The following is a 14,113-nucleotide window of genomic DNA, read 5'->3' on the forward strand; positions in this document are numbered from 1 at the left end:
CACTGAAGGATAAATGGGATACAGACCAGACAGAAATTCAAACTAACTAGACTAAACAAATGTAGTCTATTAAGCTTGATATTATTCTGTGGTGCTTTTTCCATTTCCAAATTTGACTTTGCTAGCAATCACCAACCCCTAGGTGACCTTTACATGTATAATGTCTGTGAGTGCAATAGCTTATTCCGGGAAGATTGGGTTTTAAAGTGGGTCTAACAGCACAAGAGAAAACTCACACTGACGCATCTCATCAGGAATTCGAAGGCGTCGTTGTCCTCAGGCGGCGAGCTGGACTGCCAGCCATCTTGACGAGGCCTAATCTCATTTTAGATGAATGTAAATATTTATCGAGCCTCTGATTTAATCACAGAGAAGCATACTGAAAATGCAGCACTCACCCATTATCTTGTAAATCTTGCTGCACACTTCTCCTTTTTCTCTATTACTGCACACCGTAATGAGTTGAGGGCTGCCTGAAGGAATAATCACCCAGCATGCTGAGTGGCCACGTGCCTCCTCAAGCGCTTTTTTTTCTTACAGCACTTGTCCATGGCTGTCACATCTTATCCTGGATATCACATCTCTAAGGAACAGAATTATTGGCTCAACAACTTTAAGTGTTAAGTGTCTCACTTAAAAAAAGAGGAATGGTTTAAAGATGGTATGAAAAAGTAGAAGAATACACACACATATGTAGGCAGGAGAGATGTATATATAGAAATGGGCCAATAATAAAACCTAATAGTTTTTTTTCCATTATTCATTAGTTAGAAACTTACCTCTAGTAAAAAGTGTTTTTAAGTCTGCCTGTTTTCCAATTCTACTGCTCAGACTGCCGATGAGTCTGAGAAAGTAATCTTAAAGGAAAATACAGTAGAGTTAATAAAGTCAACAAAATAACTTTTATTAAAAAGTGAAGTGTAATCATCTGCGATTTAACCCTCTATAGACTCAAATTCTTTGGTTTTCCAGCATATTTGAACCCTTTCCAACAATGACTGTGATTTTGAGAACCATCTTTTCATACTGAGGACAAGTGAGGGACTCAAACACAACTATTACATAGTGTGCAAACATTCACTGATGCTCCAGAAGGAAACATGATGCATTAAGAGCTGGGGGGTGTAAACTTTTGAACAGGATGAAGATGTGTAATATTTTTTTTAAAGAGCATATTTTTTCATTTAGTACTACCCTTTAGAAGCTACAGAAAAAATGTGCATGTCTTCCAGAAGACAAAATAAGTACAATTTACCATGATCTTTAAATTTAAAAAGTTTTCAGCCTCCCGGCTCTTAATGTGTATCGTGTTTCCTTCTGGAGCATTAGTGAATCCTCAATGGTCCTCAGTGTGAAAAGATCATAGTCACTGCTGGAAATATATATGTATATTTATAATTTATATATGTGTATGTATATATATATATATATATATATATATATATATGCTTTCTGCAGTCTTTACCATGGTATTTATGCATTCTTCCTGCAGAAGGCCGTAATCTCTGGAAATCACTCTGAGGTAGAAGCAGTTTTTAAGGAGAGAGTGAAAGAGAAGATATAGGGAAAGTCACTCACTATAAGATGTGGTTTCTTAAAGGTTCAGTGTCATTCCTCCTCTGCTCAAATCTCCACTTTGGTTCACAATGGAGTTGAGCTTTTCTACACTCTCTATGCCTCAGGGGTTTTGAAGCAAAGCTTTTGACTTCGATATTATGGTTATATTTAGAATACTTTTATCTCAATCAGAGTGGCACTTGAATGCATAGCACTTTTTTGTTACATGTTCTGTTTTAAAGAATGGGTTTTACTTGAGCCCATGACTTCAAGGCCCAAAGTCATCAAATAAAAAAAATGTATATATCTAAATCTTAAAGTAACAGTTCACCCAAAAATCAAAATTGTCATCATTTACTCATCCTAATACTTTTCCAAACCTGTATGAATTTATTTCAAAATGTGCAATGGAACAAAGAAACGTGGATTTGGATGAACTCATTTGGACGATTTCCTTAAATTATGTATGTCTGTTAAAAGTTTGATGTTGTTTGACCTCTGTTGAAGTGCTTTGAGCAGGTAAACAGTTTGAGTCTAAGGTTGATGTGCCTAATTCAGAAGCTGACATATAGCATATGTCAGACACTTCCCAACCCTAGACAACTTTCCCTGTCAAACTTCAATCAAACTCCAGCAGCCAGGTGAGATGACCTTTTAATGTCAATGCTTGATCTTTTGTCGAACCTCCCTGACAAATTAGAAATGAGAAAGGGTCGATCAGGCCAGGGTGGAAATTAGGAGGAACTTGGAAGGCTTTCTCAAGATCTGTAACTGCATATGTTTTTTAAAATAACAAACTACCCTTGACATTCATTTCCCAGTGCAGCTTGACCAAAAATACACCACAATTTCATTATTATTATTATTATTATTATTATTATTATTATTTTATGTTGTTGTTATTATTATTATTATTTTTTTTTTTTTTTTGCTATTCATTGCTATGATATTACCAATTCAAATAGCCGAACTAGTGTCAGTAAATTAGCTTATACTTTGGCACCTTCCAAAAATATTGACTCCCTGAGCAGTGTGAGGTCTGAATAAGGGCTCCCCTAATTGCATGCGGCACCAAATTTACATTTACGACCTTAATCCGATATAAATCCTCATATCCCTGGAATAGATTGATATTATGTCAGGCCAGAGTGCAATAAAGAGTCGATCAGCGGGTCGGACAAGTGGCATCAAGATCTAATTGGGATTTATTCTAAAGACTGACATAGCTCTTGCTGATGCCAATTTGGGGGTGATCAATTGGCACAACTCATTCTTGTAGCCAACTCCCCGCAGAACATTAACCGACCACCTGGCTGCCGTGCAGCCAATGAGGTGAAGCGCCGATGTATATAAATCAGCAAGATGCAGACCCCAAGGATGCAAGTGCCCTAGAATTGACTCCACAAGATTCTAGAGGCTGATAAACTTTATGTTGTTGATGTAATACAGTTATAAATTAGGTAAGCCAGGTAATTTTCTTAGAAGAGGATTTCACAATAACAGCATATTGGTTCATTACGGTGGAAAGTATCAGGGGAGTAATTTTACAGAGATGCGCTGAGAATATAATGTGCAAAAATCTATGCCAAAATCCCTCTGGAAAAATTGCTGTGAAAACCACCCTACTGTATTCATAATGCTTTTTATAGAATAAACACACAGTGTATGAGCATTTGACTTATTCTGTGTCCCTGAGGCAGAATGAAGGCCAAGTGATTGTGTCAGGGTGGTACAGCATTGAGAACTGAATTGAGAATACCTTTTAAGTTTCAATTAAATTCCTTAATTTAATTTGGATTTGAATGGAGACAACATACATGGAAAATTGCAATTTTAATGGTAGGAAGTAAAATTAAAATGTATTGAAATGTAAAGAAATTCATATGGCTGTCATTTTTAACTGCAAAAGCGATGTTTTTCAAGATACATTTTGAATGTTGACTTGACAAAACTTTGTTTGAAAGTTAAACAGGCAGACAGATAAATACACTGACTGGTGGATAGAGACTGTAGATAGACAGATTGGCAAAACAGAAAAATAGATACAAGCTGCGTTTCCACCGCAGGAACTTTCCTCAGGAACTAGGGAATTTGGAGTGGTACTCTGTGTGTTTTGACTACTGGTGTAACAATATATTGTGTCACAATATATCGCAATACAAAAATGCAACAATATGTATAATGGATGGTGACAATATGTATCATGTATAGTTCACCCAAAATGAAAATTACTGTGTGAGAAAAAATTTAAGCTTACAGAGTTTTAGTGTCAGTACTACATTGAACTACTATATATAATGTTGAATATAATATATAATGACGCAATGGGGGAATATTTGTGGGTCCTCATAATGCCAAATGTCTTGTGTTCCCAGTAAAATCTAGTCAGTGACAGAGTGCAAGCGTATTAGTATTTTTCTGTATTTTCAGCTTCAGAATCATGAATATTTTTATTCTGGTATCAGCATTGTCCTGTACTTTGGGTTACCAGCACCAAGCGAAGTATCGCAATAATATTGTATCGTGAATTCAGTATCGTGACATGAGGGTATTGTTATATCCCTAGTTTTGACTGCAGGAACCAGGGTCTAAATGAAGTTCCAGGTAAAAAATTCCCCCTCAGAAAGTCCCTGCTCACTAGGTAGTACTTTTTCAAAGTTCAGGAAATTTCGGGGGTGGGACTTGGGCGCTGAACATGCTGATTGTTTGAGTTCACGCAGCATTTTATTTCAACCACCATTTTTAAAAGTCTGTTGCGGTGCATGCAGTAGGAGTTGTTTTCTATTCGAATCAACATTGGAGTTTAAAAATACGACCAATGACGAGGTTCAGGCTTTGTTAAGCTTATATGTGGAGGACAAAATCCAGCGGGAACTGGAAAGTCGCACGCAATCCTACGTCACCGGACAAATCTTCACGATACTTTAGACCGCGATGGAAACCCAGACAGCAACAGGTCTGGGGGGAAAAAGGTTCCTGGGAAAAAGGTCCTGGGACAAACTTTACCATGTAATTTTGGTGGAAACGAGGCTAAATAGATGTAAAGATACTGTAGAGACAGATAGTCAGATCAACAGAGAGATAGACAGACAAACAGAGATCGATAAACAGACAGACTGATGGATAGATAATATAGATAGACAGGCAGATTGGTCAGATAGACAAAGAATGATAGACAGATTGATAGAAAGATAATGTATAGATCAAGGGTGTCTAATCCTGCTCCTGGAGGGCCACTGTCCAGCAGAGTTTAGCTCCAACTCCAATTAAAAACACCTGAACCAGCTAATCAAGATCTTACTAGGCATACTAGAAACTTCCAGGCAGGTGTGTTGAGGCAAGTTGGAGCTAAACTCTGCAGTACAATGGCCCTCCAGGAGCAGGTTTGGACACCACTGGTATAGATAGATAAACAAATAGATACAGTAGGGCTTTAAAATTCCTCTTCCTGCCATTCTAGTTCCACACCTTGCTGAGCGGTGTGGCCAATTCTGAACAACCCTATGGAATTGTTGGGTGGCAGCGATGTACCTGCTTACTGAGGATCTATAATCCTTAATGGCTTTGAAGGCCAAACTCTGTCGGGAATGATTCGTTGGGCTGGATAAAAATGGAAGAAGGGAGGGAGCGGGGCATTTGGGTTGATTTATGGCAATGTCAGACAGATTGTAGCGGCCGCATGCTTGAGGTTGTGCCCTGTAATGGAGCGTCATTAGCGAGTCGCGTGTTTGCTGCGGACGGGGCTGAGGCCTGGGCATGGGCCTCAAGACCGCTGATTAGATATGCAGAAAGAAAACTGTGACTGCCTGAGGGGAGGCACTCGATGTGTGGTCAAACGAAAATGAATTTAACGGGATCTAATGGGGTTTGAGCCCTTTTTCTCCCTCCCGTGAAGCCAATGGCGTAGTTAATATAGCGGGAAGATGGGCAGATCACGGAATGGAGGCTGAAGGGAGCGTGGGAAGGATTCAAGGAGCTCAGGGGTCAGCGCCGTGTCACATGCCGCTTCTGGAGCGAACGCTCATGACGTGCTACCATCAGATCTGAGATCAGTGGAGTAAGGCTTTCGTCTGCCTCGATGGAACCGCCGCATGAGTTGTCGCCTTGAGTTTAGCTGATGCCAGCGTCGTGCTGTTTAACGTGCAGGGCATGACCAAGCAGCCGAGCTGCTCCGCATTACTGACTGCTGCCTCTACGAGACCTTGGTGAGACATTAACAGCATGGAAGAGGTATAATTGCCAACGTTGCATATGGACGAGCAGAATGGACTCACCTTGAAAATGTTTTACAGCCAAAAGGGGAACGGACCCTGGCAAGTGTACTTTAGTTCCCCAGTGAGGTGTTTAGCTTCTTTATGGAACACACATATGGCGTAATAGTACAGTGTTTGGTTTAACTGGTCATTTATGAGGAGGTCATCTCATTTGATGGTCGAGGTCCACGTCAGCACAATGTTATTGATTCATATGAGAGCGCTGCTGCTGTTGATAGAGTTTTTGCTGCCAAAGAGTTTACTGCACCTGCAAAAAAAAAAAAAAATGACAGCAAGAGAAGGTATTAGAATGGTGTTTTTTTCTAAAAGGAGAATTGTTTGTGTGTGTTTGGCAGGGGCGACAGTTTCCTACTGTAATCACGGCTGTTGCCATGCAATTTCAGAGCCATTATGTCTGGCCTGGATGGAGAGAGGTATCAAAATGCCTATTGTGAATGGCACTCCCTAATGATCATCAACATTGTAGCTGTCCTATTCACTCTCTCTGTCTCTCCCGTTATTATTTTTTTTTCCTTTGTACAATGGCACCTGTTTGCTGAGATTGTCTCGCATAGTGGTGTGTAGGTATAATTATAAATTTTATTATTATATTATATTGTTACGTTACATTACGTTATTAGTTTTATGGCCACAATGATTGTCACCTCCAATGGTTTATATTGACAATAATAATAATAATAATAATTGTTTTATGCCCACAATGTTTGTTACCTTCAACGGTTTCTATTGACAATAATAATAATAGTTTATTATTATTGTATTATTATTATTTACTACAACTATTATTTTACATAAAATGCTTATATAGTGCCTTTCCAAAAGCTCAAGTTCGCTTTACAATCAAATGTACAATAAAAAAAGAAGGAAAAAATAGAAATATTCAAGAAAAAAACTGTGTAGTCGCATAGGGCTATGCAATACGCGTCAGTGGAGGAAATGCGATTATACATGGGTACATAAATATATAGCACATACAAGCCTGTATGGAACAATTAAATCAGCAGTAGTCCACATATTGTATACCAATTATGGTTACTGAGCATAATCACATTAACATAATCATAGTATTCTATGAGCTCCAACTTAATTGCAGTACTGCTTTAATCGCAGTATAAGAGGCCATGTAAATGTAGCCATTAACACACCCCTGACCAAAGCTTTGTGGACATTTAGCTGTTAGAGAAGCAATCGCTGGGATGCATGTTAATGTCTGTTGCATCGGTTGAGTACTGTCAGGTGCGAGTGGTACATTGCTTCTATAATGAGCACAGCCAACGCTGTGAGGCAAGATCTGGAAAAGCGTGTGTGTGCACTGGGGAAGAATGAAAAAGGTCACCTTGTCTTGCACCTCTTGCTCTCCAACTTAGTGAGGAGGACTAGCGGTGAACTCATCCGAGATGTCAAGTCTGTCTTCCAATGCTCTAGAAACTGTTCATGTGTGGAACTGCAACACACCAAAGATATTTGCATGCACACAAATACACACACATTGGCATGTTTGTTTTTCTGGAACAGTGCCATGTTTATACAGAGTGATAAATCTGTGCATTCATGAATATGCAAAGGGTGCATTGCAGGATCCTCCTCTGACTCCGTCCACTTGACAGAGTCAAAATCATAAAAAGGTGTCGATGTCTCTCACTTAAAAGGTCAGGGATAATACTCGAGGTCCAGGTCACTGCAACTGATCTTTATACGTGCGATCTCTCTCTAGTTTTGTATGTTTAATCACTATCATTGCATTAAATGAGAAAGTCTCATCTTAGATCTATTTCATTCACTTCAGTAGTTTGAATGCTTCATGCAGATTTGTGGACAGACCTAGCTTTGTTCAGACAAAAAAGCAAAAATCTGACTTTTTTACCATATCCAACTCAAATCTGATTAAATAAATAACCATAAATGCATTGCATTAAATTTCTTCATATAGAAATGGGCCTCATGTAGACAAAGACAAGTGATACCATATTTGTAATATTCAAAATGAATTTTGAGAGCATTCACAGAATAGAGGTCCACTCATTCGGTCATTTCTCTATCAACTAGTCAAGCATGACTGCACCATCGGCTGCATTGCCTAATCATGAACCACAAGTTTCTGGAAAGTTGCTGTTCTGACAACAAACTGTAATCTCAGCTTTAACACTTGGGCATTTGCTTCCTGTGGCGATCACTGTTCTGGGATGATGCTTCATCTGAAAATAAGAGCACAACAAAAACCGAGTGTGAGTCAATCTATGAAAATGTATATTAAAATGCCAATTTAATAATAATAAAATTTTTGGGGAAAAGCCCCAAAATTAAGATAATTTAAAGCTGCAGTCCGTAAGTTTTGCCTCTTTGTCGCCATCTCTGTTTGAAACCTGCAATTGCAGTTATTTGCAGAATTATCATCTTTATGTGGGTTGTGCCTTGGCACGGCTCCTCAGCACAGATGAATCTAAGGTCACCACGCCTGTGTGGATATTATACTTCGGAATCACAGATTCTGTGTCTTGGAAGTATGACCAAAATAAGAATTTTCACCAGAAAATGTCATCTGAACAAGTAAGTAACATGTCTGCCACTTTTGTTCTGACCACCTGCATTAAATTGTGCTGCCAATGGACTTGTAACCCGAAAGTCCTGGGTTCAAGGTGGGGGGAGTGAATGAGTGAATGAGTGAATGACAGCGCTCTCTTCCACTCTCACTACCCACAACTGAGGTGCTCTTGAGCAAGGCACCTAACCCCCCCAATCACTCCCTGGGCGCCGAGTTTGGAAAACCATACTTGGCTACATGTCACTTTCACTTTCACTTTAAACACAAATTTTGAGGAAAGGAATGCTGATCAATTTATTTGTTGAGCATTTCATTTAAACAGTTGAACCAGCAACGTTCATTCCTCGACAACAGGCCCATCTGTGCTACAGCACACTGACAAATCACAGTCATTTATGAAGTATTCACAAACACATACAAATGCATAGACGAAAAAGGGATTTAATTCCCTTTGAACCCAAATGCTCCCTTAAGAGGGACTAGACCTGATTAACACATCAAAGAACTAAAAATCACAAATACAATCCACACAAGTAAATAAACAATGCCACATACACACACACACACACACGTACACACCAACATTGTCCTCAGACACGCGCACACACACAAATTTTACTTCAACAAACAGCCTGTGGAAATGAGATTCTTTTCATGGCTTAAGCGCTTCTCCCAAATTTTGCACATTTAATCATAGCAGGAGAAATGCTAGGCAGAACATCAGTGGACCAATTCAACAAAGCTCAGCATATAATCGCTCTAAAAAGTTCAGGGCCCGACCGAGAGAATAGTGCTTTGAGGCAATGACATTGACGTCCATCCCATTGAGAAATTGGCCAGAGGACATTTACAGGCAGCCAAGTCTGGTAATTCTCAAACCATCACGAGCAATAAAAGCATGACTAGGAGCCTACTGCACATCTTCCTCATCCTCTTTTGTCAGAAACGCTGGCTTCTACAGTCTTTTATCCACTACGGGCATAGGATTTTAGACAATGCCAATGAGGTATTAGCTACACAACAGCCACGAGAAGACAAGATGAAATTATATCACGGAGAGAGTTGTCCATCTCACAGATTTGAAAAGACATTAGAAGCATTTATGAGATGAAATCCGCTCCACATTTAGAACTGGCCGTTTTGGCCTTGCTTGCACTCTTGCTTTCTCTGTATGATTGATTGAAAAAAAAAAAGAAGAAAATTAATTAAGCCAACACAATTAAATAGAAATTCTCTGGGCTGTATTCATCCCCTCTGATATTCAATCATGGAGTAAAATTGTTTCTGCCACTCACATATTGATTTAATTGTCTCATCTACAGTGTTAATTAACCAGACTTGACAGCCAAGACCGGTGCCCACCGGTAGAGGTTACCACCCTGAGACAAAGAGCTAAAAAGGAACAGCTGCACTAGTGCAAAACTAAAACGGCACATGGGATGCAAAGTAACACTATGTGCATTCAAGCTTTAGTTAAACCTTTGAATAAAGCTTGCTGCCTGCAACAAAACACAACAACAGATTTCTTCACTAGAACACAAACCAGAAAATACTTCAAGAATTTAACAGTCTGGAGCTTTGAAGCTTCAGTTATAATAGCATACTAAAAATAATATCCATAATAAAAGATAAAATGATAAAAGAAAACCATTATATAAACACAATATGCACTATTGTATTCATCCAGGAGCCATAAAATTGATCAAAAGTGACAGTAATGATTTTTATATTGTTACAAAACATTTATATTTCAAATATAAAATATATAAAATGCTGTTCTTTTGAACTTTCAAGTCATCCAATTCAAAGTATCCTAAAGAAAAAAATATAATGGTTTCCACAAAAATATTACACCAAATATTAGCACCAAATATGCATATTAGAATGATTTCTAAAGGATCATGTGACACTGAAGACTAGCCTAATGGCTGCTGAAAATTTAACATCACAGGAATAAATTACATTTTAAAATATATTAAAATGGAAATTTTAATTATTATTTTAAATTGTAATATTTCATATATATATATATATATATATATATATATATATATATTAGGGCTGTCGGTTTAACGAGTTAATTAAATTAATTAGTTACAGTGAAAAATAACACGTTAAAATCATTAAGAATGAGAATGTTTCCGAGCAACACACAGCGGTTTCGTTTCGTTTCTGAATCAGCGTTTTGAGTGAATCAATTGGGTGAATCAATGATTCATTGGCCCATTGATAAAGAGCGTCATTTACTTGATTCCTTGATTATATATTAGGCAGCAAGTGAACATTTTATCCAAAATGGGCAAGCGTGAGGATTTGAGCGAGTTTGACAAGGGCCAAATTGTGATGGCTAGATGACCGGGCCAGAGCATCTTCAAAACTGCAGCTCTTGTGGGATGTTTCCATTGTGCAGTGGTCCGTATCTATCAAAAGTGGTCCAAAGAAGAAACAGTGGTGAACCAGCGGCAGGGTCATGGGCAGCCAAGGATTATTGATGCACGTGGGGAGCGAAGGCTCAAAACAGACGAGCTACTGTAGCTACTGTAGCTCAAATTGCTCAAGAAGTTAATGCTGGTTCTGATAGAAAGGTGTCAGAATACACAGTACATTGCAGTTTGTTGTGTGTGTGGCTGCAGAGCCGCTGACCAGTCAGGGTGCCCATGCTGACCCCTGTCCACCACCGAAAGCACCAACTGTGGGTACGTGAGCATCAGAACTGGACCACAGAGCAATGGAAGAAGGTGGTCTGGTTTGAAGGTGGTCACGTTTTCTTTTACATCATGTGGATGGCCGGGTGCACGTGTGTTGCTTACATGGGGAACACATGGCACCAAGATGCACTATGGGAAGAAGGCAAGCTGGCGGAGGCAGTGTGATGCTTTGGGCAATGTTCTGCTGGGAAACTTGGGTCCTGCCATCCATGTGGATGTTACTTTGACACGTACCACCTACCTAAGTATTGTTGCAGACCATGTACACCCTTTCATGGAAACGGTATTCCCAGGTGGCTGTGGCCTCCTTCATCAGGATAATGCATCCTGCTACAAAGCAAAAATGGCACAACAATGAGTTTGAGGTGTTGACATGGCCTCCAAATTCCCCAGACCTCAATCCAATTGAGCATGTGGAATGTGGGATGTGGGATGTGGGATGTGCTGAACTAACAAGTTAGTTCAGCACATGGAGGCTCCACCTCGCAACTTATCACCAGATACTACAGCACATCTTCAGGTGTCTAGACTCGAGGAGTATTATTAGGATGATGGTCTATCTATATATATAGCTTTTGATTTAATGACAGATATGACTTTTAAAACATGAAACTTTTATGGTACTTGTGCATCTATTTTAAAGCTTTCTTTAACAAAGAAAGTCATACAGATTTGGAACAACATGAAGATCAGTAAATGAGGAAAAATTGTTCCTTCAACTTGTTTTGTTGTTCTTGCTTAGGATATTTCTCACATCACTGATCAGTAAGTTTAGTGGGTCAGATTCCTAAATCTGGATCTTTATTGTGCATTCTATTGTGCACTTTAATCTCTCACCTATCCTTCCAAAACTTCTTGTGTATACTCTTTTCGACCCCATCAGAGAAACCAGGGCAGAAGGCCCAGATGGCAAAGACAGGAGCACAGCATTTTCAAGTAGCTAAAATGAATCCGAGTCTGTTTGGACTGGGCCGATCCACCTCCTGCCAGTTGTTTTTCTGGCTCCTTATGTATGCTTGACATTTGCCGCCCCATAACAGAAGGGCTGATCTGAAAGCTAATGGCTCTGCGACATATAGGGGTCAGGGGGTCACAAAATAAGTGGCTCTAGACCCACCTGAGAATAACATGCACATCTGGAGTCCATCGGTACCTGTGTGTGCACTGTGCAGTGCATGTGTGTCAGATAAAGAAACGCATATGAAAGATGTACAGGATGGAATAGGAAATAGGAAAATTTGGATTATCTCTATCTTCTACTGAGATATATTTTGAGGTATTTTTGGCTCTCACCTTGAGAATAAATGTTGTTCCCGCCACACATGCACAGACACAAACACAAACATCTGTTTTAATTACTCTTCCTTCTAATTGAGACTGTGGAGGAATTCAATTAGCCATATTCTGTGTGCTAAGTGCCTGTGCTGCTCCATAAAAGCAAAGGTTTCCAAACATGTCTGGGCAGCAGATGGGCTTCATTCACCACAAATGGGCCCTCCTATTGAGGTAAGGCTGATGACATATCACTGCTAACAGGTTCGCACCAGCTCGCCACACATCATTCACATGCTAATCAAGAGCGGGTTGCGTGAGGACTTTTTCCACCCCACCTCTTATTACCCACGTCAATTCGGCTCCCGCACTAAACCTTTCATTGACTGAAGTGCCAATTACAGCTCACAATATATCATCTTCTGCTTCTGCAGACACAGCACGGCCAAATTCAGATATCAGAACAGATGATAATATGCAAAAGACTATATGGAGTGTAAATGCACTTGTGATGTTACACGAAGTGTCACGGGGTAAAATCTGATGAAATATTTATTCAACAGAGAGCGCATAACATCTTTGACCTCTCTCGGCTGGCAAACCCAGACCACTCTGTGTAAAAGTTATTATATCTTATTCTATTTTTTGTCATAAAGTTTTTATAGGTGTAACGAAATTAAAAACAAGTCGTAATGACTGCGTCTCTCAGCATGATTGAACCTCCATGAAAATTTAATGGGGCTTCCTGGCATGCTACAGTAACCCACTTCCATGCTGACTTCCAAATAATTTCCTTCTCTAAAACACACAAACCGGTACTCATACATATAGAGAAGTGTTCGGAAGTGGCTAGCTAAAAATACTGACAAAAATAAATTTACTAGCAATAGCACAGGAAATTTTGATTAACTCCTGTCAATTGGTTAATTTGGCTGGTTCATGTTAAAAAAGAAAGAAAGAAAGAAACCCTTAAACACATACCTCGGGGCTTTAGTGACCCGGGATTCACTACCCTCCTTCTCATTCATTTTTTTTTAAGTTAGACATCAACCTTCTTAGTATTCCTCAATCAATTGATTATAAACAAAATAACAAGAAAAAAAAAAAATATATAAAAGAATGCCCTTTTTCCCATTCATTTTTGTAAAAACTGTATAGGGTCGCTAAAGACCCGAGGTTTGTAACAGTGTAAGTATATTTTTTTCTGCACAACAATAATTGAGTCTTTGATGACTGAATAAGTGTAATTCACATTTATTCCACAAGGTGGCAGTTCTGTTCATAGTTCACTCATAGTTACTGCAGGCAGAAAACAAAAGAATTGAATCATCAGCAAAACTTGAAATGGCTCAGCGATTTACTACAGAGCAAGTGCAGAACGCAATCAAATATTAGTGTCCCTATCACTTGATTGTGGATGTGGTGAAGAAGCTGTCAGCAATCAAAATATTGATTTTGAAGATGTTGAAAATTACAGTTTTGAGAATATGTTTGAGATCGTATATATGAGCCAAATGCTGAATGTACTGGGAAATGAGCTCTGACGAGGACAGTGATGATGGTATAAAACATCTGCTCAAACTGAACCCTTCCCAGCTCCAAAATAGGAAAGAAAATATATTTTAGTTTATAATTTTGTAATTGGTAAAATATCAAGAGAGTTTTATACTATTGTAGCAGTTAGAGAGCCATCCGCATTGGATATAGATCCGGTGGCTGAAGAACCAAATATGTAATAATGATTGGTGAAACATTCATGC

The sequence above is a fragment of the Megalobrama amblycephala genome, linkage group LG13, assembly GCF_018812025.1.
Source record: "Megalobrama amblycephala isolate DHTTF-2021 linkage group LG13, ASM1881202v1, whole genome shotgun sequence".
Lineage (NCBI taxonomy): Eukaryota > Metazoa > Chordata > Actinopteri > Cypriniformes > Xenocyprididae > Megalobrama > Megalobrama amblycephala.